Source organism: Physeter macrocephalus, chromosome 14 (genome assembly GCF_002837175.3).
Source record: "Physeter macrocephalus isolate SW-GA chromosome 14, ASM283717v5, whole genome shotgun sequence".
In the NCBI taxonomy this organism is placed as follows: Eukaryota; Metazoa; Chordata; class Mammalia; order Artiodactyla; family Physeteridae; genus Physeter; species Physeter macrocephalus.
Window position 1 is genome coordinate 45,172,481 of NC_041227.1, and position 6,000 is coordinate 45,178,480.

At 46.7% G+C, this 6,000-nt stretch overlaps 1 protein-coding gene across 1 annotated transcript in view; it reads right to left on the reverse strand.

Annotated features, from left to right (window-relative positions):
* Positions 1–6,000, reverse strand: part of SLC24A3 (solute carrier family 24 member 3) — a 504,952-nt gene that overhangs the window by 402,875 nt on the left and 96,077 nt on the right. The window lies entirely within an intron of this gene.

Genomic DNA, 6,000 nt, shown 5'->3' on the forward strand with positions numbered 1-6,000 from the left:
GAACCAGCTCCCCCAGGACCAAGCAGGCCAGACCCATCCCCCGGGGCTGCCTCTGGCATTGAACCTGGCTTTGCTTCAGGCCCTCAGGACCTGCTGGGCTCTCCCGCTGTGCAGGGTCAGGAGTTGGGCAGGTTGGATGCTGTAGCAGAGAGAGGGAGATGCTCTGCCCCACCCCCCTGACCTGGCGGATGACCCGGGATCTTCCCAGAGCACAGGGTGCACGAGGCACAGGCGGGAAGCCCAGCTCTCCTGGGAGGAGGGGCGTCCCTGTCCCTACACCCCCCAAACAATGACCCTACATCTGCTTGTGGACAGCTGAGAAATGAACAATAAAGGGCCATCTCAAATTAGCCCACCTACACGGGGAAGAATCCAGCACCCAGTTTCCACTCTCCTTTCGTGGGCCACTTCTCAGGTGGCTCAGGACCCTGCCCCCTTCCAGAAAGCACTTTGACTCCCTGAAGCTGGCTCAGTGCTATCTCTCCCAAATAGGAGAAGAAAGGGCAGCTCTAGGCCTGTGCTTCTCAAACTTTGATGTGCACAGAATCACCTGGGGAAATGTTAATATCGGACCCTGAGTCAGTGGGTCTGGGTGGGTGTGAGATTCCACATTTCTAACCAGCTCCCAAAAGATGAAGCTGTTGCATTGGTCCCTGGGCTTCACTTTGAGAAGCAAAAGACTAGAAAATGTGCCAGCCACCTGGTGAGGCCCTTCATTTACATTAGTTAATTTAATCTACTAGCAACACCATGGGGTCAGGCACCGACACTCCCCTGACAGATGAAGAAGTCAACAGTCATTGAGATTAGGAAATCGGACTGAGTTTTGCAGCTAGAAAATGGGGGTGTCTGGATTTCAAGTCTAGTCACCAATGCTTATGTTTTTTCTCAACAAAATGAGGGCCCCAGTTTATCAAGAGATTAAGTCCAATCTACTTTCAGTGCCTTGGGTCTCAGAAGGCAAGAATGTATGTAATTTACTTTAGAAAGAGACCAATCAAATGCTTATCACGTTTTTAAATGGTCTGACATTTGATGGGATGTTTCATTTAGTTCATTCAACCGTATTCAACAAACAACTGTTGAGTTCCTAGATGTGCAAGGCTCGAAAAGATGCCTTGATGATACCAGATAAACGATGTAGTTAGGTCATGACACAGGCTCCTTGACAATGAAATCAAGCCCCTACTGCAGCCCAGTTTCGTATTTTTCCACCCCACGTTCCAAATGACACAGCTGATTTCAGACATTTTAATGAAAAAAGAGCTCAACAAAGGTCTGCAGGGTGCATCAAGTAAAAAAATCTATCCCAACAAGCCCTCAGCCAATGGGGGCTAAAACATCTGCTTTTGCAAGAAACCAGACGCCACCCCTCCCAGCTAGTGGTCTGGAGAATGCAAAGCTGAACTCCAAGGTTGATTTCTGGACTCTCAAAATGCATATGGAAATAAAAGTGTCTTTAGCGTTCTGCAATTTCAAAATGAAACCACGCCCGGTCTAAATAGGAGCTTTCTTTTTGCAAGGGCGATTGTGGCAACGCTTACAGCCGACGAGCTGAAGAAACAAAAAGTCAAGGAGTTGGTAACATCGGGTTGGCCAACACGCCTCGAAAAGACCTTCCCCTTTCAGAGCGTTTATTCGTCCATCAGAAAACCTCGTAGCGTGGAAGTAAAATCTGCTTAACATGATCCATCCGCAATTTAAACCATGGTCCGCCCGTGTGAAGGGAAGAGAACTAACCAGGCCCTCATCCACCTGGGAAACCCCCGTCCGCTTCCCAAGGTCCCTCTTTATACCCCTTTGGAGGGAACTCTGTGTCACACAGCTATAATGACAAACAAAGATGACGACATTTCACTTTCAAAATTTCTTGGTTTCCATTAAAATCAGGCACAAGAAAAATGCATATATTCCTGTGCTGAGTTAGGGTAAGTAAACCAGCATCTGCTTGGTCACCACAGATATGTGATTAGTTCAGAGGGCTCCCAGGCACCAAAGACATGCACCTCTATAATTTTAATCAGTTGCGCAGAATGAGACATCCCAGAGGAACACAACCTGATTTTGAAAACAGGTGGAACTGTATGTCTTGGATAGAAAAGCATAATTGGCAACATAATTCACATTCACCTGGATGGGCATTTCCCCAAGTGTTTTTTATGGAATCCTGGATTCCAAGGAAGCTAACAAGAATTACCAGAAAGGGGTTCTGTTACCCAACTGTTTTGGAAAATGTGGATTTAAACTCAAACAGGTTTCTTCCTGAAGTTCTCAGAGGCTTCGACATGAAATTCTCCAAGAACAGGCGGCCCATTTCCTCAGCTTAGCGGCTCGTGGAAGCCCCTCTCCCTAGGTTTGTTTTCCAAGTCAGGCCAGATTGCTGGAAAATGGAACACGTTTTCAGTATGTACCAGGCTGCACCTGCTTCTCAGGCAAGTGTTACTGTTTGTTTTATTTAAATTAGCTCTATGAGTCTTCGAGCAGGAAGACGGACAGCTGAAGCCGATTCCTCATCCACGGAGCTGCCCTCCTCTGACCCATCCCATCTGGGGACCACAGCTGATGCTGGGCTCTCATGGCCTCCAAAGACAGGCATGCTGTCCATTCATTCATCTCCCACACATCCAAGATGAGCCCACTCTGTCCAAGGCCTGGTGCAGGCTCTGGGAAAAGGGCAGGAACTGCCAGACCAAGACCTGCCCTCAGGAGGTTTCCTGGGGTGAATATTCCTCTGCAAAGTGCTTGACAAACAAGACACCTTGTTCACTGAGGTTCTATCTTTTCTCATCATTGCGGAATTACACAGAAAGAACAACCATCCTTCACATTTCCTCATGAAAGAGGCAGTGTCCAGGACACCCTAAGAAAAAGGGGTGCACTGGGGAGCCTGAGGAACTAACCCTGGGTTGGGGGGAATATACATATCATTGTAAAGAAAGAAAGGTGACATCCAAGAGGTACTAATCCCCAGGCCCTTGGGACCATCCCTCCCCAGGCTTCCTTCCCCGGGGATGTGACAGCCGCTGGCAGTGTTGATCCTGCATGGAGAGCTGCTCTCATCCCACACAGGTCTTCTGTGAACAAATATTGCAAGCAACCAAAACAGGAAGAGTTAAATTTAGAAACACAACTGTCACATTGCATTCAAGAAGTAAAGAGAAAAATAACTCATCAGGTCTTAAAATTCAGTTGGGGCCCAAAGATCCTGGTCCAAGTTTGCAGGGTGTGGATTCGTTAAGTAGCCAAGGCACCGAGGATGCCCGAGAATAAACTTTTCATTACTACTGCACCCTCCTTGACAATCCCATCCTCTCCAAAAACACTCTTTTGTTGGGTAATTGGCATTCTTCAGAAATTTTTTTTTTCCTGCAAAATGTTTTGCCATTAGCTTTTAAATGAGGCATTGCCATACTCATGTTCTTTTAAGAAGAGAAAAAAGCACAGAAGAAGAAGACACTCAGCCTCTTGGTGTTCCTGTCTAGCTGTCTGCTTGCCTCCCCGTGGGGCGCAGGGTCAACTGGACCCCGCAGGTGAGCCAGAGGATGGAGAAAAGAAGAGAGAAAACAGGCGGGAAACTCTTAAGGAATGAAAGGATTTTCATCTATCCTATCACAGAGGATTTGTGGCAGAGGCCTGAGAAAGTAACTCTGGTACTTCTCACATAGTCCTCAAAGATGGAGACCCTAGGAAAGCCGAACTCTGCAGAACTTGAGAACAGACGAACCAAAGCTGCCACTAACTGAGCCCCGATCCAGTTCCAGGAATGGGGTTACACTCACGGCACACACTATTCATTAAATAATTATCCCAACAACGGCTCACAATTACTGTGCACTAATTATGCAACAGGCGTCTTGACAGCAACCTATATGCGAGGAGGCGGGTCCAGGGCTTCTGGGGCCGAAGCTTACACAATTTGGGGGAACCTCTTTATAAAAAAGCGTATCAAATTATGAATAAAACTTAAGATAGAAGATCTTGGCAGGGCCCCAGCGAGTGAGGAACCCTGAGGCTCACATTCCTGGTCCATTTGGTCTGGCAGGGAGGTGGTTATCAACAGCATCTGCACTGAAAGACAAAGGAGACTGAAATTCCAGGAAGTTACGAAAATGGCCCCGGGACCTCTCCAAAGCGAGTAACCGAGCCAGGTGGCTTCAAGGCCGTGATGCCATCCTCAAGGAGGGAAAAGAAGGTCATTACTGTCTCAGAAACGCGACCGTCTTTTGGTAAATTTGTAAAACTTCAGGAGTGTTTTCAAAGCCCTCGTTTTTAACGGGCAATGAGGAGAGACATGATTAGTTTCTCTTTAAGTTAACTGGTTCCAAAACCTGCTCTATGGTGACACTATAGTCAGTTGAAATGGAGAAAAGGATGGGGCCCCCCAAGACCGAGGGGTCCCTCAGGGACCCTCTGAGCTGGGAGACAGAAGTCACCTGGGCCTCTTGCTGTTTTAGTGAAATGCGGGCCGGCTTCAAGGTGGTGGTAACACTCATCCTGTCTTCTTTGCCCAGGAAGCCACCCTGGAGGGTACAGACAAGATCCCCAGTCCGGGGCAACCCTCCTACCACACAAAGGTCAGTTCTCTGCCTTGAAATACGTGGGGTGACCTCGTTTGGCATCAAACATTTACACTATTCTCTAAAAATGGTCATTTCCTCTCTGGAGCTTTTCTTTCACTTCCTTCAACTTTGTCATCTCCTTTCCTGAAGGGACACAGCTGTGGAACCGTGAGAGAGACCACTGCCTGAGACGGAAGACAAGTCTGGTTCATTCTCTGCCTCTAGTGCCTGTTAAAACCGTGACGCCTTAGACGGGTCACTTAACTGCTGGCTCTAAGGTCCCTTTTCTGAAACTTAGGGTGAGGAGAATATTAATTACCGCCTGCAGGGACCTGAAAACAACGCACATCTGTAATACCGGGGAATGGACAAATAAATGGCAACAGAGTCATATGATGGAAAACAAGACAGCAGTTCAAATGAATGAACTACTGCGTACACAGAGATCCCAAAAATATATTTATGGAAAAAACATCTCAGACTACTAGTCTAGTAAAATAACATTTATGTAAATTTGAAAGCACACCAAACAATATTATTTATTGCCCATATGTACTAATACACGAGGCAAAAAATTAAACATGGGTCAACCAAAAGAAGGTTGATGGTTGTTTCTGAAGGTGGAAGTCTGGAGGAGGTGAATAAAGAGAGTGTCCACCTGGTCTGCAATGTTTTATTTCTTATAAATGGAAAAAGACTGAAAGCAAATAATATTAACATTTATTCATTCCCAGAGCAAATACGTTGGAATTTGTTATATTTTCCCTTAGAGTTTTAAAATTTTTGTTCTTTCAAAATAAAATGTAAAAAAAAAAAAACAAAAAAACAACCGTCACAAAGAAGTTCCAAGGATCCATTCATTCATTCAATCATTTGTTCAACTAAGAATTAACATCAGCAAATATTTGAGACATTCAGGGAATACTCTAGACACTGGGGATATAACAGTGAACAAGACAGCCCGGCTGCCTGCCCACACAGCGTTTACCTCTCTCAGGCGAGGACAGGCACGTGTGGAAATGATGCATCAACACGACATTCCCAGCTGGAGTTCAGCACCGGGAAGAGCCCAGGTGCTTGGAAGGGGCACCTGGACGTGGTGGGTTTCACTCCAGCTCTGCCACCCTCCCCCCGCTGCCCAAGGGATACCTGACTCATGGGCATGGTAGGACCATTACAGAGACACTGCAGGTAGAACACTTAGCCCAGCCCTGACTCCAAGGAGGTGCCTGACAAATGCCCGGTCCCTTTCCCTTGTCCCTGGAAAGAATCTATGGCTTTAAACCCTAGCTCAGGCATGCTGGGTTTGCATCTGAAATAATTATATCCAACACCTGAGCGTGACTGAATCAGGTTCAACTTCTTCACGTGTTGTTCAAGCATAACTTTTAAGAGTTGAAGAGGAGATTAATGTTTGGCCCGAAGGCAACCAGGATAGTGG